Below are 21,276 nucleotides of genomic sequence, written 5' to 3' on the forward strand. Positions count from 1 at the left end.
GACTAGAAAATGCAGCAAGACCTTCAAGCTGTCCCACAGGAGGGTCTCTCTGGGTCCTCCACAAAGTAACCATGGGAATGGAATTTCTCAAGGAAGGGAGACAAGATTATTTAACTTGTGTTTAACTCATACTAAACTGAACTGGATCACATTTTTTAAAGTCTCCTCATAAACTATAATCCATTTAAGCTTTTTGTAGCTGGATATGTTTTAGAATGAAATAGATAATATGAATTCTTACTTTTATCTTTAAAAGAGGCAGAAAAAGGGAAATAAAATTTAGTCTTTGGGACAAATCCCTAGCCACCACAATATTATTGCAGATTTCTTTAACATCAAAAACAGAACAAAACAAAGAAAAGCAATAAGCAAACAAACAAAAAACTCATAAGTAGTGATGTTACACTGATAAGTAACAATACCTTTAGGTAGATATTGGCTTTCCACTAAAATAATAATTATACTATATTACTTAATTGCACAATTCTAGTAGAGAATCGTACCTCCTAAATGGTATTTTCTAAAATGTTACCATAGAAGTCCTTTATGCTAAAATGTCATAAAATAAAATATTTAAAATTAGAAAATAAACTTCTATAAGGAATATTTATTTTCTTTAGAAGGCTAAAAAGTGCTAAATTTGAAATAACTGATTTTAAAATCTGTTTTATAAATAACGGAGGATGACGAAAAAAAAAAGCAACGGAGAAAGTCTACTTTAAAAGGCTGCATCCTAGGGAGCATAGGTGCAAGTCAGAGGGTTGGCAACCATAATTTGAAAGCCGCTTGACTGAGTGATGAAACGGAGCAGAAACTGATTAATCTCCGGGAGTTACAATGCTGAGTGGAACATGTTATCGAGCATTCTAAAGTGGCAACTTCATTTCCTCTAGGGCAAAGCACACTTAGAAAGGAAAGCTGGTTTACCATAAAATAATCTATTTTGCAGGCTTAGGAGGTTTTAGTGGGATGACACGACTTAACCTTTCTGGAGTGGGTAAATTATTGTAAGACTCATAGCAAAACAGCAGAGTATGTTCCAGTAATATTTCACATTGCTTTGCCCAAGGTAAAAGTAAAAGAGGAGTCACATTTGTATTCTTAGGGAAGCCTTCTTTCGGGTTAAAGATAATGAGAAAGTGACCTTGAAGAATAGCTCTGTTTTGTAAAGAGTTGGAGAACATTATTTAGATAAAAAAAGTAAACAGCTATATGGTGCCAAACAGCTGGTCTTTGGATTAACCACAAAGAACTAACTGGCTTGACTATTTTATTTTAAAAACATCTATTTATTTGTCAATTACAAGATTAGATCAGGTTACCTCATGCATGCACAGTTTATTGAATAAATAATTAACAAATAAATAATTGTTCTTTAAAACAGACCGACTTAATTTTAATAGTTCTACTGAATAGATGGCCTGCTCAGTGGTACTGAACATGTACAAATGCAGGTCCTATTCAGGCACTACCTCGTAAAATAGTTATGTCTCAAATGCTAAATCATGATGAGAAATATACTGCAGAAATCCATAGATATTATACCCTGTGAAGTGGTTGCCCACCTCAAAATAACTTAAACTCAAACTTAACGCTTTATTATTGACTATAAACACATTATACATATTTATATACATTTACATTTATAATGTAAATTAACCTCAAATGAAATTCATGCAATCAAGGCACACAGAACTTTTGCATATATAATAAAAATATAAATTTTAAATTTTGCAAAATATATTCATTTTGATTACTTTACCAGTATCAATTTTTGAAAAACAGTATTATATGTAAGAAAGACTTAAGCACTGCTACACGATACATAATGAAACAAAAATATTAAATGACTTAAATTTAGTAATTAATGGCATGTCAGATGTTTTAACTATGTATCCAATGTTATATTCATTACACAAATTATACAACACTCTCTTTTCTTCTACATTAGAGTGTCAATCTATTAATCTCCTGATGATCTTTCACCATTGTATTAGCCAACATTTAGACTTTAGCTGTAACATAAGCACCATGGTTGAAGAAGATGAAAGCAGATTTTATGAGACTCATTTTGCTTTTTAAAGTCAATTCTTTTATGCTCTAAATCTTTCCAAAGAGATTGCAGACTCTTAACAATCTGTTCATAGTCGACTTATCACCTTTTAGATAAATGGTCCACACAAGGACAAAACCACTTTCTTCTGAAGTACTCCTTCTAGCCCTGGGTCTCTCTGTGGCCATCTGCCCTTTGGATGTTTGTCTTCTTATCTAAGGCCTTTCCTAGGATCCTGACATGTTTCTAACTTCTTGAAGTCCTTACTTTTCTAAGTGTTTATAGCCATTTTTCCTATTTTTAACTGGCTTCTGCTTATAGGTTACCAATGATTCTTCCTGACCCCAAATTAGTTGTTGAGTTTCTTTGCAGCAAAATAATAAATCTTCTTTCTTGTTATTGTTTTAATTTAAACGTGTTTGATCATGACAAAAACAACAGAGACATTTCTTGAAAATGTTGAACAGATGATGAGAAATACAAAACTATGTTTGCCAAAACTTGAAAAATTCATGCATTTATGGTCAGCTGAGCATCAACAAAAGTGCCAAGAACACATAAGGGGGAAAGGGTAGTCTCTTCACTAAGTGGTGTTGGGAAAACAAGTTTCCAGCACGCAGAAGAATGAAATTGAACCCTTAACTCATGCAAATCAACTCACAATGGATTAAAGTCTTAAATGTAAGACCTGAAACCATAAAACTTTTAAGAAAAAATTTAGAGAGGAAGCTTCTTGACATTGGTCAGGGCAATGACTTTTTGGATGTGATCCCAAAAGCACAGTCAACAAAACAAAAACAGACAAGTGTTATTACATCAAACTTAAAACCCTCTGTACAGTAAAGGAAACAACAGAGTGAAGAGGAAATCCACAAAACGGGAGAAAATATTTGCAAACCGTACGTCTGAGAAGGGATTAACATCCAAAATACATAAGGAGTTCAAACAACTCACTAGGAAGAAAACAAATAATCTGATTAAAAAATGGTCAAAGGCCCTGAATAGACATTTCTCAAGAGAAGACACACAAATGGCCACTTCGATACATGAAAAGGTGCTCAACATCAATGATTATCAGAAAAATACAAATCAAAACCACAGTGAGATATCATCTCATATCTCTTAGGATAGCTATTATGAAAAAGACAAAAGAAAACAAATGTTGGAGAGGATGTGAAGAAAAGGGAACCCTGGTGCACTCTTGATGGGAATGCAAACTGATACAGCCATTTTGGAAAACATTATGGAGATTCCTCAAAAACTTAAAAATAGAACTACCATATGATCCAAAATTTCCACTTCTGGGTATACATCCAAAGGAAATAAAATGAGTATCTCAAAGAAGTATTTGCACTCCCATATTCATTGCAGCATTATTCATAATCACCAAGGTATAGAAACAACCTGCATGTCCACTGATAGATGAATGGATAGAGAAGATAAACACACACCATGGAATATTATTCATTACTGAGAAAGAGGTAAATCCTGCCATGTGTGACAACATGGATGAACCTGGAAGACATTATGCTCAGTGAAATAAGTCAAACAGAGAAAGACAAATACTGTATAATCTCACTTATATGTGGAATTTTTTTAAAAAGTCAAACTCATAAAAGCAGAGAGTAGAATGGTGGTTACAAGGGGCTGGGGTTCGGGGAGAAATAGGGAGATGTTGGTCAAAGGGTACAAATTTGCAGTGGTGTAGGACAAATAAGATATCTAAAATACAGGCATGATGACTATACTTAATAATACTGAACACTCATCACACACCAAAATATGCTGACTGTGAGGAGATGTTAGTTAGCTTAACAGTAGTAATCATTTCACTATGTGTATTTATACCAAATCATCATGTCATACACCTTAAATATATAGAATTTTTATTTTTAAAAACTTTCTCATAAAAAAATTGTTGAACAGATGATGAAGAAATATAAAGCTGCATTTGCCAAAACTTCAAACTGGCAGAATTTTTTTTAAAGTACATAAAACTGATTCAATTTGTATTCATGTCAAGCAAAAGAAAAAATGACACACTATTGATACATGGAATATGTGCTATGAGGAGTTTTATACAATTTTCCTGCTCAAATTTTTTTGACAGCCTTGAAGACATTGTAAATAAACTTTATAGAGATCCATCACCGTTATTTTTAAAGTGTTCAACAGAACGCAACACGGGGGCAAACGAACAGGATATAGCTGAATAAAAATAAATACAAAGTGTTGCCTTTAGGTTCAAAAATTTCACTGCACAGGTAAAGACGTGGAGTGGTGGCTCTGAGAGTCTAAGCGCAAGGCGAGCAAACAGACGATGCCAAGAAGAGCGATCTGTGGCTTCACTTGCTCAGGGGCAGGTCCGAACAGGAGAAGACATGCTGGAGAGTACGGTGTTTTTGTTTTTTGTTTTTTTAAGATTTATTTTTTTTTAATTTATTTGACAGACAGAGAGGAGGAGGAGAGAGAGAGAGAAAGTGTGTGGGAGCCAGGGTAGGTGCAGAGAGAGAGAGAAAGAATCTACAAGCAGACTCTCCACTGAGCGCGGAGCCCTACACAGGACTCGATCCCAGGACCCTGATAAGGCGTGACCTGAGTTGAAATCAAGAGTCAGCTGCTTGACCGACTGAGCCACCCAGGCGTCCCAGGCATTCAGTTCTGATAGGACATTTTAACCAGAGAGATTTACAGAATAGAGGTCACACAGAAGAGTTGGTCTGCCAATGATACAGAAATTTTCTCTAATCCATGGAAAAATATGAGAAACATAAGAACTATATTGTGCATAGTCTTATAACATATGATAAGATTAAGTTGTTGTGAAATATGAGCTGTTTCAATCTAAGATTATTTTCTTCCCTTTTTTAAGTGAAATTTATATTTTTATTTATGCAATAGAAGTGAAATTAGATACACGACAGTGATTTTTTTTAAATGCAATCACTTGACAAACCTTTGATCTGATTTGAATTTACTGGTCCATTAGATTCAAAAGTCTAGGAATTAGTCCAAAAAAGGGATACCAGAGTATTCAGAATTTTTATACACACACGTGCTCGCGTGCGCGCGTGCACACATGCACACATGCAAGTCTCAGGTCTAAGGAGAAGAAAAGAATGAGTTCCCAATTTCTTAATTTGGGACTCAGGGATGGACAGACAAGTAGATCCCTAATGGTTTTCCTCTGATTTCCAATAAACTCAAGAAAAAAAGAGCTTTCCAAAAGCTATCTTGCAAATTTCAGTGAAGAAACCTGTCATGAAATGAATTTAAGCAAAACAGGAATGGAAACCATAAAGGAGACCAGAAAGGATTTCTGTCCTTTGTAGAAAAGTGGGAGAAGATGTTTCTTGATGTTTTTGTTCTGAGACCATGTGATTTTGTAGTTAACTATTTTAAGAAATGTCTTTGCATATTTGTCTTCTAAATTCACTGCAGCATTTTCATCTGCCAGTATTAATGAGAATAATGCCTTCATACACCTAAGCTCTTAGAAAGGCTAGAAGATACGCATATTGTGGAGTAGTGGCAAGTCGAGCACTCAGTCTTCAATTTTTGATTTTTTTTTTTTTTTTTAGATTTTTTTATTTATGTGACAGAGAAACAGCCAGTGAGAGAGGGAACACAGCAGGGGAGTGGAAGAGGAAGAAGCAGGCTCCCAGCGGAGGAGCCCCATGTGGGGCTCAATCCCACAACGCCAGGATCACGCCCTGAGCCGAAGGCAGACGCCCAACGACTGCGCTACCCAGGTGCCCCGGATATTTTTTAAAACATCTTTCACTTTACTTTTTTGGGCATTTGTCATTTTCTCTCCATGGCTCATCATTTTTGGTTTTCCTGTCTTTGTTCCTCCTGTTGCTTCCAGTTAAAATGCTCTTGCTGTTTTCTACCTGTTGAAATGCCACGTATCTTTCAAAGTTCAATTAAATGCCAGTTTATCAAGAATGTCTTTTTGATTACCCTGTCCAAAAGTAATCAGGGGCTCTTTTGTTGCATTTCATACCAAAGTGATTTCTGTTCAATTTATTTTGCATACTAGATTATAAATGCCCAGAAAGCAGGAATTGTTCTCCACTTATCTCTGTAAATGCCACAGCTCCTATAATGAACTGAGGTTGATAGACAAAACTATTAGAGCTGCTCAAAATTAATTCCAAATATGTTTGAGTGCAGGAGCGTTTGCACACATATGTATATACATGTAGGGGAAAAGTTACAGTCTACTGCAGACTTAGGACTAGCCCAAAGTTGCAGCTGGTAGCATTCGTCAGAATATAAAATCATGTGCAGGACAACCAGGAGCCATGTTACTTAAGGAGGAATAAAAAATCAGACCCAGCAAACTCAGCAGGCCACAATTTTTATTTATATACAATTCTATGAAAATGCTATAGATTTCTACATAAAATACAGATGTGACAAGTAAGGAAAAATGGGTCACTACTGAGAAAAAACCTACTTTCAATAATATTTAGTCTTATTAAACACAGAGTGTCTAATGAAATCTCGCTTTTCAGGTAACCAAAGACATCGTGTCTAATGTCTCTTTATAATACTTCCATCTGTGTGACCCCCAAAGTAAAATCTCCATCTGTCGGTGGAAGCTAGGAGACTTTTGTGTGTGTGTGTAAAATGTTAAATTATTTTTCTGGGGCTCTACATGCCCAAAAACAATGGCAACGTTCTAAAACCAAACACTTATTCACATGTAAGAAGAGTACATTTCATAGAGATGTAGAAGAGTGCTCAAACTTTAATGTGCACAGAAAACATCAAGATAAACTTCTCATGAACTGCAACTTCAATGTAGTAGTTCAGGGCTGCACCTGAACTCTGCTTTTTAAAATTTTTTATTTTTATTTTCTGATGTAAAAATTTCCTAGACAAAAGTGTTTTTCTTTCAACCAGTAAGCCAAGAATTCTCCCATGTTACCTGGAAACAAACAGAATTTCCCAAATCATATTTGTTACTTTGAGACCGTTAGAAATACCTTCAAAACAAGTGTATCATGGCAATACTGTTTTTAGTAGTTTCTGCTTCATGCCAAGTGTGAGAAGGACAAAGAGTGAGTTAAAAAAAAAAAAGAAAAGAGAAGAAAAGAAAGATGGGGTGCCTGGGTGGCGCAGTCAGTTAAGCGTCTGCCTTTGGCTCAGGTCATGAGCCCAGGGTCTTGAGATTGAGTCTCGTGTCTGGCCCCTGCTCAGTGAGGAGTCTGCCTCTCCCTCTGCCCTTCCCCCTGCTTGTGTGCGCTCTCTCTCTCTGTCTCCCTCTGTCTGAAATAAATAAATAAAAATCTTAAAAAAAATAAAGTCGATGAGAAAACATCATTTGGTGAAAAAGAACTCTTAGAAAATATGAAACTAGTGTTTAAGATAAAGCACTACTCTTCACCCACAGTGAAGGTCCTGTAATTCACATGCCTTTAGCACTGAAAACCCAAAGGAGATGATGCTCTTGACTGCCACCAGTGGCATTCTGATGATTAATGTAGCTTTCTCTTTGATAAATTTTGCTATAGTCATTTCAGTATGCACAGATTCTGGAAGATTCAGATGTAATCTGTACTTCTCTGAGACCTCGATCAATAAATCATCCTCAGAAACACTAAGGTCACAGAGACATACTGAATTACTACCAGGTGATTTAACTTCTAGTTCAATTTTCAGGGGTTTCTCAGTCTGAGCAGCCACAATTTTTAATTCATAGGCTGATCTCTTCATCTCCACGTGGATCTCTGTACTGGAAATGCCTTCCGTCAGATACTTGTTTTGCTTAAAACTTGGTCTCTTGGCAGTAAAAGTTGAGGAAAGGGACCTGGATTGCTCACACTACTGTTTCTAATCCACTCAAGGGTCAGTTCTTCTCTGTTTTCTCTCTTAAACCCATGGGGTCAGTTTGCATTCTGGTCAGGTTTTGTTCCATCCTTTGAGTGTTTCCTTTTCTTCTAAATTTAGTAAGACTGTAAGAATGTGAGAGAGTAAATTGGAGTTGTCCTCAATGCATTTCATGGCCATCCATACTGTGATCTTTTTGCACCTGGTGCTTTTCTCCACCTGGAGAACACCAGCATTGTAGGTGACATCAACAACCATGTACACATCTGATATCTCAGACCTATCTTGGGGTTGGCCAGCACTTACAGGTACTGCATGAGTGACTGACTGGGGAGCTGGGGGAGTGGTTAACTGTCCTTTTCCACTGACAAACTTTGATAACAAGTTTTTGTTTTCTTTCATTTTCAGGGTCCTGGTGTGTAGACAGAGCTGTGGTTCTGGGGCAGCAATGAGCTGTCTCCCCTCTTCCAGTGGCTATTGAAGGAACTCCTTAGTGCTCTCAGGGCTGCTTTCAGCTAGATCCTCTTGGAGGATACAGGACTCAGCAACTTGAGAGAGCAGCCCCTTTCAGGAGGACTCCAGGATTGAAGTAAATAGGCCTCTGAAGTCCCTTCTCTTGGTCTCTTGACCTGAATTCAGGAGGTTTACCAAGCTTCTCCAGTGATGCAACATTGCTGGTCCAGAGACTGAACTTTGAGGAGCAAAGAGGCAGAGTGTGGGCTTGCACTTGAATCAATCATAACCAGATACTAAATTTGTTTAATGTCAATGCATAAAAAGCATAAATACAAACATGCATGTAAAACAGAAGTAGATAAATCATGATGGAGACACCACATTTTAACGTAAAGTAAGTGTGAGCCCAGGAAGGCCTGACACAGCTTTTGTATCTTCATAATTGTCATCTTAAAACATGCATGCTTAACTATACCGCACGCCTCCAGGGATCTGTCATCATTTGAATTATTCCTCGTGGCCCATAAACCATAGATACCAATTTTCACAAGAACGTCATAGGTCAGAGACAGTCCCACAGGGCGCAAGGGAAAAGGGTGAGTGAGCTGTGAAAGCAACAATTCACCTCAGCGAGAAGATCTGCACTTTGTGCACAGTAAACAAGGACAGAAGCTTCGGTGCCCAGCAAAATGAATCATTTGGTCGCCAGCAAAGGTTTATGGATCTGATTTCGTTGTAATGACATTCGATATGGCGGTCACACAAATCTTCACAATGAGTCTCATGAATTCTTTGTTGCCTTGTTAGTGTAAGTTTCATGTAATAAGTTCATATGAAAAGCTACAAACTGATGCGTGTATCTTCACTTCCAGTGTCCCTCATGATAAATGTTCACTCAAAGTTACTTTGTGGAGGAAAACATCAGATGCAAACGTGACTCTGGACTAAAGATTTACTAAAGATGTAAATCTTTAGCTTTGACATGGTCCGTGCCTTTGAACCAGGAGCAGGGCGGTGATGAGGCAGCTTGCGCTGGGGTGCAGCCCTTCCAGATACACGCGGGAAGATAGGAAAACAGAAAGTCTGCGTGATAATGTACGAGTGTGTCTGCATCAGCAGTAGGGCAGGGAGACATTCCACGGAGGTTGTCGCAGTGGGAGAAAGGGTCAGAGGCTGGTGGAGAGAATGGACATCACTGTCACACGGAGCCTTCCTGCGGGAGAAATAGCAATTCGGAGGAGACAAAGAGCAGCATTATGGAAAGCTTCACGTTCTGGATTTCATTCCCTCAAGAGATACTACTGAAAGTCATTTGAACAGTAAGGAGAGTAAGAGATCTATAAAGATGCAGGCCAGAACTATGAAAAACTCTGAATTTTGTCTGATAGATAGTAAGGAGTTATTGTAGATATAAATACTTGTACCTTTTGTTACTCACGAAGTATCTCTTTCAATAGTTTTGAAAACCTTAGGTCAGTGTATGTTGAAGCACACATACACACTCTCTAGTGTAAGGGAGGATGAGGATGACGGCGAGGAACAATGTCAGTTGCCTGGTGGGGAACCATGGAGGTCTCCGAGCAGAAGCATGAACGATGCTTGTGGATTTTGTAAGACTCCATCTCATGCCAAAGAGTCAGTGCGTTCAGAACAAATAGCAAGCTGCAAGGTCGGGACACTTATCTGCAACGATCTTTTAAGGATGCTCCATTATCCTGGTAGAAGTGCTAGAGGAAACGGGGCAGTGCGTGCTTCTGATGTCTTGCACGTGAACCTGGTTCTTGTGAGTCCAGATCCATACTCCAACTATTCTCGGGGACTGCCTGCCACACTAGGTGCTAATCCCAGTCCTTCCATGTTCACAGAAGCCATCGGCCAACACTCTATCTGTGCTCTCTCGGTCCTGCCTGCTCAGCACCTCCATCCACCCTCTCCGTTTGGTGCCTCAATGAGCTACCTTCAATGGCATTGACTTTTGCCCCTCTCTTTGAGACTTCATTGCTTAGGATTGCTGATCTCTTCCCAGAGGATCTGTCATTCTTCCCAAAGTGTCTTTTGCTCAGCCCTATTGTCCCTTTCCCCCGCTGTGTCCTGCAGGGCATGTGGAAGCTCTCCAGATACCACCATGTTCTGTAGCTCATGTAAAGCCAGAGCAGGTTACAGTAATAACTTCTCTGTCATCTTCAACATTCTGGAGTGTGAACTATCTACCTTGTAATAATCTGTAATTCTATTAAAATACCAAACTATTTCCCATTTCAATCAGCAACTATTCATGACTAAGACATATGAAATAAATACAGTTATCAATAGAACACTAATATAATTTTTTAATTTTAAAAGGAAAATAATTTTCATACCTTTTAAACAGCAGGTAAAGAAAATAATTTAAGTAAAATGCTAATTTTTGTAGTAACTTTATAATTCCTGCCCATGAAATTGCATCCTGTCGCCATCTTCCAGCTAATGAACAGGGAGGGTCACTATGAGGTTATATCTTCAGCAGACAAAATTAGTTCTTATATTTTCTTGCTTTCCTAAGATACAGATTATGGCAAAAGAGAGATGGATACAGACTGTGCAACACTGGCAAATCTTTCCATATATGATTGGGTTTAGTTGTTCTTACTAATTGTTAGGAGTTGAATTGCCCCCTGCCAAGAAAAAAAAAAAAAAAGTGTTGAATTTCTACCCCTAGTCCTTCAGATTGTGACCTGATTTGGAAGGAGGATCATTGCAAACATAATGTCAAGATGAGGTCATCCTGGAGTAGGGTGGGTCCCTAATTCAATATGACTGTAGAAGACCATTGTAAAGACACAGACACACAGGAGATGACATGTGAAGACGGAGGGCTGAAGCGATGTATCTTATCTGCAAGGCAAGGTAAGCCACGGGGCTGACCAGAGGCTGAGACAGAGACTGAGCAGATTCTCCCTCGAAAGCCTGTGAAAATACCAACCGCCGCAAACAACTTGATTTTGGACTTCTAGCTTCAGAATTGTAAGACAATAAATGTCTGTTCTTTTAAGACATCTAATTTATGGCATTTTGTTACAGCAGTGCAAGGAAACTAATACCTGATTCAATATAGCTGATAAAAGGAAGTTCAACGGAGCAAAAAGGAAGTTCCATCGTAGAAGCAAACCAAGTATGCTAGCCTCTCAGCCTTTATCTCAAATATACACACACATGCGCACACACATGCATGCCCGCATGTGTGAATATAGTCATTGCATCAGGGTAGATTTCTCACCCTTTTCAAATAGATATGTTTGATTTTCACAACGTGGAACATAGACAGCAAATGGAACTATGGACACCCTGAGGAGGAGACTCATTCTCTGGATCAAGTAAGAAGAATATTTTAAGTCAGTGTGATGCTTGTTGGGCAAGAGAAAGAGTGAGCAAGAGAAGGGAGACTCTGCTGAGCAGGAGAAAGGGGTCCCATACCCCCTCCAGGCCCTGGACAGACCCAGTTTATGTCTGTTCTCCTAACTTAATCGTTAAGTTTCCTCTTCCACTCTCAAAAACATCCTGGTTTGAGAATGAATTACATTTTGACATAACAACAGTCTAGAAATACAATTTCTAGTTCTTCTTTGTACCCTAACTACTCTTATCTTCAATAAGTCACTGAGGATCCTTTGTAACATGGGAATTGGGATATTATGTCTTTTCTCCCAAGGTCAGCCGTGAGATAAAAATGACATGAGAAATGTGAACATGCTTTCAAAGTTAGAAATATTATTCAAATGCCAGACGTTTTTATCACAATCCCAGCAAAGCATGAGCACGCAGTTACGGGGGGCTGTTTCCGAAATGTGTGTTCTTCTTCCACAGCTTCTATGAGTTACTACACTTTCTCCTGGCGGCCACGGCAATGTGCTCTGGACCTAACTCCTCTGCACTAGCAGTCACCCCCAACTTTCTCTAATTAAGGAGAAAGGCAGGAGAAGACAGCTAACATTTATTCAAAGCCTACAGCCTTATAAGCACCAAGCAAGGCACTTAACATATATTAAAGCAATAAATGCTGTTATTTATTAAACTTTTGTTAGGAATCAGGCACTGTGCTAAGCCACTTGCATAGATTAGAATACTTACTGCTCATCACCCGTATTTGAAATAGTTACAATAACCCTTATTATAAATAAAGAAGTGGAGGTCCAACTCAGAAAGCAGTGATATTTCTGAACACGAGTTCAGACTCCAAGTGTCTGATTTCAGGGACAGTTCTGTTCTTTTGAGTTAAGTGACCTTGAACAAATCACTCCGCATTCCTGTCCTCTCTACTCATCTGACAACCGGCACAATCACAGTGCCTCATGAATAGGGTTATTATGAGGAGTAAATGAGTTAATACATGTAAACCTTTAAAAAGTGCCTCATACATAGGAAGTGCTGTGTAAGTGACAGACATGGCTGCTTGCTACTGTCATTACTGTCGTAATTAATATTGTCGTCATCATCATCATCTTTCTGCATCCAAGGGCACACAGCCAGTAGGTGACAGATTCAAATTAGGTATTTTGAGCACTGACCCGCTTATCCAGTCAACAGTTATTTATTTAGTGTGAGCTACAGTGCCAAGAATAAAATGATGGGCTGGACTGGATGTTCTGTATGTAGCTACTGGATTTACTTTTGAAGGGCTCACATTCTTTCAAAGAAAAGTTTTACGCTAATTGTTGTGATAGTTGTAAATGAAGGGTGCCTATAGGAGCACATAGTAGTGCACATGTCCCCATTCTAGGAGAGTCTCGTAAGTCTGTATCTGAAAGTTGAGTCAGAACTTAACCAAACAATGGGTGGGGAAAGAATGCAGATGAAGGGTCTTAAAACTGGAGACTGGGGAATGGAAAGTTTTGTGTGCCTGAACAGCAGGTTTTGAGATTAGAGAAAAACCAAAAAGGCGACAGGAGTCAGATGAAGAAAGTCTCACAGAGCGGTGGCTGTCAGGGGCTGGGGAAAGAGGGGAGGGGGAGGGCAAGTTGTTACATGCTTCGGAGTTGCAGTTTCGTAAGGGATTCTGAAGAAGTTTTAGCGATCAGTTACCCAACAGTGTGAATATACTTGTCAATACAGAACTACACACTTAAAATGGCTAGGAAGGTAAATTTTAGGTTACGTGGGGTTTTTGTAACCACAATTAAAAATAAAATAATAAAAAAGAAAGTCATACAGTTTCTTAAGGAACTGGATTGTATCTGTGTGGCAATGAGAACTGATCGATTATGAGGTTTTGAGAGAGAGAACTGAGACAAGCAAAATAATTACAGAGTTTCCGACCTCCAGATATCAGCCTCAGAGGGTGCTGCAAAGAATAACAGGAAGCACATCTGTTTTGATAATTTCTTTAAAATTCACAGGCATCATATTTTAACCGAAACAAAGAAAAATGAATTAATCATTTTCTGGCACCCAACATATCATTTGAAACCATTTTATATACTTCATAAATCTCCCAAACATAATACAAGAGAAATGATAAAAATGGGAAAATCAATATCTACACAAATAAGAAAGATCCAGTTAAAGTGCTCTTCCCTCTCCCCCAAGAATTAGTCACCAGTCAGACCTCGAGGGGTAAAAATAGCAACTCCAGTAAATTAAGTGTCACTGGATGCCATCCTCCATATAATGTCCACTTATAGCCTTAAAATAGTTATTTAGTTGGCCTATTATTATTTTCTTCAGACTAAATCACTGGTTCTCAAATTATGTACTTTCAGAACATCTGGGATCCTATACTAAAGTTTTCCATACCGAAATTTAAAAAAAAAAAAAAAAAGGCAGGACTTCCTGGTTCACTGGGGAGAAAAATAGTAGATGAGATTGTTTCCATTTTAAGCTTCCTTCGAAACTATTTGTTAAGGCTCTGTGGCCTATTTCTGTATGTCTGAAACACACAACATTAATAAGAAAAGCAGCAAACAGGTATTACTAGAAAACGTAGAGATACAGAATGATTTCTGTCAGTGACTTGTGTACTTGTAGTTGTATAAAGAAATATAATATATTCTACTAGTACAACTCCTACTATTTTGTACCACTGCATTAATACACTGATATTACACTAAATTATATAAATACCAGACTAGCAGGTGTCTAGCCACCTGGATGAGTTTCCCACCAAAGGCCAACAGATCTACCTTACTTGATCACAAGCTGCCCCCCTCCTCTGGCACCCCATCCTAAGCATGTTACCTGTCACTTTCTTTCTCCTACTTCACACTGCATGTTTACAAAGATGTGATAGTCTCGGCAATCCGATCTTCTTGGTTTGGTCTTTGAACCCTTCTGTTCCATGACCTCCAGGAAAGCTTGCCAGGCAGCATACAGTGAGGTACCATAACCTCAAGGAAGAGCCCCCCCGTGGTAACCTCTTTGTTTCCTGTTCCCCCTTCTTTCAGCCAGGGTGGAAATATTATGAACATATTAGGAGAGGAAACAGATAGCTAGATATTGCAATACCATTAGGTCAAGCCTTATTGTATGTACACACACACACACACACACAATATCTGTAAACATCTATATCTGGGTATCTGTGTCTATTTATATCTATGCATATAGAGGGAGCTAGAAGAGAGAGAAAGACTTTGACATCAATATGTGATAAAGTACTCTAATGAAGGGACTATCTCATCTAAGTGACAGTAATATAAGAAAAATCAAGAAAGGAAAAACCAAGTACATTTGACTTCTTAAAACCAGCACCCAAAAATTACTGTGATTATGTCAAAATGACCATTCTGTATTGTCGAACATCTAAAGCCTAACAGCTCATACTGAGAAGTCTCTTCTATCACAAAAATACTCATCAGATGACCAAGATCAGTAAAATCAGTGGAAATAGTGCAAAACACCCAGGGACAGACTGGGACATATTTTAGTGGAGTTTACAATTTTTCCAGCAAAACATTCTCTGTGCTAAGGTCAACTATATGATATCAAGTCAAGCCCTTTGAAGAGCTATGTTTGATTAGTAATTTCCCAGCCATTGGACTGAAGGAACCAGTACAGATTATAAAGTGATTTATCTCACAATTCGGGAGTAGCTTATACATGGAAGACATCTAGCCCCTGCTTTTCGAGTCACTGCAAATTACTGTCCTTAGTAAAGTAAGTGCTCTCTAAAGCAAGCGCTGTTCCTCACCCACTGAAAGAGACGTCTAGCAGATATATCTGTCACTTCACTGAATGAGACTTACCACCGCGGGGAAAGAAAATATGCAGCTAGGACTAGAATACCACAGACACCCCACCACCACACGTGCAAGCAGCTCAGCAGAAGGATAGTGAAATCACAATTTTCTGCATTTTCCAGCTTTGTTGTGTTCATCGCAATTTACGGATTTTCACTGCACCACAAATGTTTAACAAGCCATAAATACCCATTTCTAAAATGCTGGGTATCATTAGAATGTGTGCTGAATAAATACAGTCCAACGGGGTTTCTAAATTTCTCCCTAAAATATTTATTTATCTAACAACAAAATTCCAAGGTGAGTTTCTTGTTGATGTGCATGGAACAGGACAGCCTAGTTACGTAACTAACGGCACAGTGAAGTGCCATCTTCTCTCAATTAGTTCCTAGAGCTTAGCACAGAAGCTTGCAAGCCTACTTACATAATATTTACCTACTTAGTTCCAATTACATGTGTATGTATATAAATGTGTATGCTTCTGCCTATATATACACATACAAATGATTACACTATTTAAGGACAGATTTTAAAATGAGAATAGGCTTAAAAATGAGGATAGACTCAAAAGTGAAATTGAATGGTCTCTCACGAGACCCTCTGGTAAATAGAATTCCTGACTATTTATATTCATAATAAATGAAAATAGATGATTTGGTTGCATCATTTATAAAACTGGGTCTCACTGAATAGTCCTGAAATATCATCTTAGTTTATTTAAGCGTACTAAATTAATAAATGTTTAAACTAATGAATATTACCTAGATTTGGGGGGGTTGAGGGGAATGAAATATTTAAAGCACACCTATTATTAAGCCTTTATAAATATTTGAGGAACATATTATGTCTATGACAAATCATATCCTTTAGGGTCTAATCAACTAGCTGTTTTAAATTCCTCTTTATCTAGGTCACATTAGCCTCTTTTTAAAAATAGCTATATATTAGCTGGGTTTTTTTCTTTGTTCACTGTAAAAATAAAAAACATAAAGAAGAGAGCAATCGTCCATAATAGCTCCATCAGAGGCCACCAGGAGTTACGTATGATGATTATCCTTCATCCTCAGTTATGAAATGAAGTGGATGTAATTGCACATAAAGGTGTAGCTACAATGAGCTTTTTTGCAGTCCCACCCTTTCTACCAGGCGGGGACTATGGCTAATGACCACCTGAGAACCTTGGTCAGTGTCACCTCACAGAGGGCAGTGTTAGTAAAATGAATCTGGATCATTCCTAGCAATCAAGTGAATAAAATAGACACCTTTCATATTCGACACCAAACTAACGCAAACAATGGCTTAGCAGATGTGTTAGAAATGCTGCTTTGAAAAAGACTAAGTTGTAGATAACAACGTGCTCACCCAAACATTATCTTTTTTAAATCAAGTGAAAATCAGACATAAAGAAAATGTATGACTAGGTCACTAAAAATTAATTTTCTTTCCAGTGAAACTGTACTACAAAACAGATCAAAATGCAGCTCTATTAGCACTAACAGCGACAGGAGAAATACATACTGAAATCTGCCATCAATTCATTGTCTCAAATATTGGCTGGGTGAATGATATGTATAAGACTTAAGCAGATGGATTAAGTGTCAAACAGAATATTTTAGAATTGTGATCAGCCTATGAGAAGATTTATATCTGTATACGTACAAGTCAGAAAAATCCCATATAACAAACATACTGATACTTCATGTTAGAGCAGCAAAGAGCGCCGATCCATTTAAAACACAAGACAAACTCCATTAAAACAAACTGATGGAATCCAACTTCTAAGCTGCTGACTGTCATGTATCGATTTCATGAATTCAGTTCAAAGCAGTCATGGAAAGGCACAGAATGCGTACTTCCACCCCGGGCTTTGCTTTAATGAGCGTCTGATCCATGAAAAGAATCAACGAAAAGCTACAGAAATGAAAGCAAATTAATTTTTGCTGTCATATCACATGAAGAGCTCAAAAGCAACTCAGAGTTGTTTTTTACAATTTTATTTTATATTATGGCTAAAGGAAGCAGGCAACTGACAATAGAAAGAATTAGAAATTGGGGTGTGGGGGCAAAAGCATAAAAGAATCAGAGGGAAAAATCCAACAGGAGAGGGGCAACCATAAAGAGAGACTCAGGTGCAGAAAATGATGCAGAAATACCCCCGGTGTGTTGCTGTCACAAAGAAACAAAATAAATGTATACAAGTGCACAAAAACAGAGAAAAAATTAACATGGAAATTCATACCACATGACCTTCTAAGGTAGTTTTTCGTAAGTTAAAGTCACACTGTGCTTTGTGAGTGGGTGCATAAATGGTTTGGGGCTTCCTGTTACTTGCCTCCAAGGTGAGATGAATGAATTCAAGGGCCAGGATTCCCTGCCCCTGCTCTATGTCCGAGTGTGGTTGGGCAGTGGACTCAGACTCTAGCCCTGCGTTAGTGTTCTGTGGCAATAACTGGTTATTATATGCTATTCTAGAGTCCTGAAATGCTCTACAACGATTTATAATGTTTAGTTTCATGGTCTACATCAGAATATTCTATGGTCATATGTCGATATATCAATTAGGGGACAAGGGCATTCCTTCTGAGAAGAAACCTGGAATCACATTTGTACCTTAAAGTTAGGGAGACTGTATGAATGATCACATGCTTTCATGTAATAGTGTAAGAGTTGTATGGATGCTAATATATATATACATTTGTGTGTGTGCACAGTTGACCTTTGAACACCACAGGGTCCCTTACATGCAGATTTTTTGACAGTACAGCACTGTAAATGTATTTTCCCTTCTTTATGATTTCCTCAATAACACTCTTTTCCCTATCTTAGTTTATTGTAAGAATACAGTATATAACGCATATAATATACAAAATATGTGTTACTCAACTGTTCGTGTTATCAGTAAGGCTCCCGGTCAGTAGTCAGCTGTTAGTAGTTAAGTTTATAGGGAGGCAAATTTATATGCAGATTTTCAACTACGCCGGGGATCAGCACCTCTAACTCCCCAGGTTGTCTGAGGGCCAACAGTTGTGTAGATATATCGATATAGATAGATATGTATCGGTATATGTATCGGTATATATATCTATCTATATCTATATATCCTCATAATGCCATTTATAATAGACATTTTCTCTGTTTGTTATCTTACCCTACTCTAGAACATATCTTAAGACATTGCTAAATCTTTACAGAGCATTTTTCTCTTTCCATGTTTCTATGTAAGAAGAGATCCATTTAAAGAATGGGGAGAACTTTATAAAGAAAGAGATATGGAGAAAGCAAGGACACCCAGGAATCATCACTAGGAGGTCATTCCAGCAAATACTCCTAGGGACCTACAGAAAGCAGGAGCAACAGGGAGTAAGACTGACCTGAATGCAAATCTCAGCTCATCGCTTGAATCCCGTGTCCTTGAACAAGTCATTGCACTGTTTGAACCTCAGTTTCCATATCTGGAAATGAAGTCCATGAAACTGCCTTCTAGGATTCATTCCAGAATAAAATGAAACATTCCATCTACAGTGCTTAGAACAGTATCTGGCCTATCGTGAGCACTCAATACATGGATCATGGTTTATTTCTAAAATTACAGCCCTGATATGCTAAATACTGTATACTTGTGGCAAATTTTTCAACTACTCTGATTCTTGGCTTTTCTTCTGCAAAGTGAATATAAACATACCTACCTATGACTGGAACTCCGTTGCAGGAGTAGGGATAACCTATGAAAATAGCGTAACATGAAGGAGCACAATAAGTAATACTATACAGTAGTTTCAAAAACACTTAGGATACAAACAGAATCATTGAGACTTATTTCTTTCCACTAAATAGAGATCTCCAGAAAACATTATTAAGAACAGAGTTGGACAATTTGAACCATACTCTGAATAAGTTCTCCTCTATCTTTAACACCTAATAAACAAGTAGAAGAAAATGAAATCTAATCTTTTTTGGAAATAGGAGGATCAATTCTTAAAATCCACACTACCAATAAAATTGAGGAAAGAAAGTAACTGATTGGTAGATACAGCAAATTCGTCAGAGTTAAGAAATAGAGTGGGTATTTTTTGAAGAACTGTTTCATTAACCTTAATTAAACTGGTCGGTCCCCCTTAGATCAATGGCTGCGCGTGAACACAGCTATGTCCTGCTTCTGAGCCTAAAATGTAGTGGGGCTGTGGTTACTACTTAAAAAATTTCATCAGTGTAGATCCTCCGAATACCCAAACTTCAAAATCTACTTTAGTTTTTCCTATAATCATGATAGTCTCCAACAGCAGCCAGAGTTATCCAAGACATTCTCTTGATTATTTCTGCTGTTGGGAGCTACCTGAAATTCAGGGGCCATCATGTGAGGTCTCATGACCCATTCAGCTTGCATTGTGAGTATCGATGAGGGCCAAGGTCGACCATATATGTGATACAGCTGCTGTACGCCTAAAGTTTTAAAGGTCAAAGAGTTATTTAACATTATTCATGCATAGTAAATTATCCACAAATATACAGAATAGTAATTCTAGTTCACGAATCAAGAAGATCCCTACATCTTCAGGAAAGATATTTTTCATAATTATTTATAACTGGGCTTTAACTTCTGAAATAGACTTCAAAGTGTCATGGTCTCACAGGTAAATAATACAGAATCTCTTATCCAATGATCCTCCTAATTGCTTTCAAGCCATTACCCAATTATTTTCCTCAAAAAGTGCAGGGTTTACCAGTCACCTGTCTGAGACTTGCCTAGTGTAATTAGGAAGATATGTTAATGGCTGGGGTGAAGTCTCAATAGGACTATTGTAAAAGGTCTTCAGACTGCTTTGTTCTCTCTGACTTTGAGGAGTCAGTTAAATCTCCAATGACCTAAACTGTCATTTTTTTCTTCCTTCTTTAAAGAATTTCCTTTTCATTGTGTCTTCTTTGCTTCTGGCAATTCTTTTGCTGCATTCTTGGTTTTGGCCTAAATTTTCCTTGACCTTTCATGGTCCTTGCAGTCATTTGTCTTCTTCCTTCTGAGGAAGAAGGGAATCTGCATTTAACACCTTACCTAAAATCACTTGACCTGCATTTTTTTTCCCCCAAAGGGTCATAAAATAATTTCATTTGGTGAAAATGTACTTATAGGGGCACCTGGGTGGTGCAGTCTGTTGAATGTCCAACCCTTAGTTTCACCTTTGGTCATGATCTCAGGGTCATGAGGTGGAGCCCTGCCACAGGCTCCAAGATCAGGGGGAGTCTGCTTGAGATTCTCTCTCTCCCTCTGCCCCTCCCTGCTCATTCTCTCTCTCTCTCTCTCTCTCAAATAAATCTTTTTTAAAAAAAAGAAAGTGTACTTACAATGCATGCAATATTTTATCTTACAATTTAGATTTGTATTGTTAGTGATCAAAAAATCTTCCCAAATTACAAAACTAAAACAACTTTTAACTTTACTTTTTGGATATTTCCAAATCCCAAATTTCCAGACTGGTTTGAGATTATATTTTAACATAAAGTTTTTATTAGTATATGATAAGTATTTGAATTAAGATTTTTAAAATGTTTTGCAATTGAACATATAAATTTTAGATCTATAAATTACAGTTGTAATTAATATATAATACTTAATGAATATCAAATAGATGGGAGGACATCACATCTACCTATTTATCTATCTCCCTAAATATATATATTTTTATATATATATTTATATACATATAATAATATATATTTATATAT

The 21,276-nt window shown here is 37.7% G+C and overlaps 1 protein-coding gene and 1 pseudogene across 1 annotated transcript in view; both read right to left on the reverse strand.

The window, feature by feature from the left end:
• Nucleotides 1-21,276, reverse strand: part of FAM155A (family with sequence similarity 155 member A) — a 601,033-nt gene that overhangs the window by 502,987 nt on the left and 76,770 nt on the right. The window lies entirely within an intron of this gene.
• Nucleotides 7,445-8,563, reverse strand: LOC103657603 (annotated as a pseudogene).

This window comes from Ursus maritimus, unplaced genomic scaffold (assembly GCF_017311325.1).
Source record: "Ursus maritimus isolate PB19 unplaced genomic scaffold, ASM1731132v1 scaffold_10, whole genome shotgun sequence".
Taxonomy (NCBI): Eukaryota; Metazoa; Chordata; class Mammalia; order Carnivora; family Ursidae; genus Ursus; species Ursus maritimus.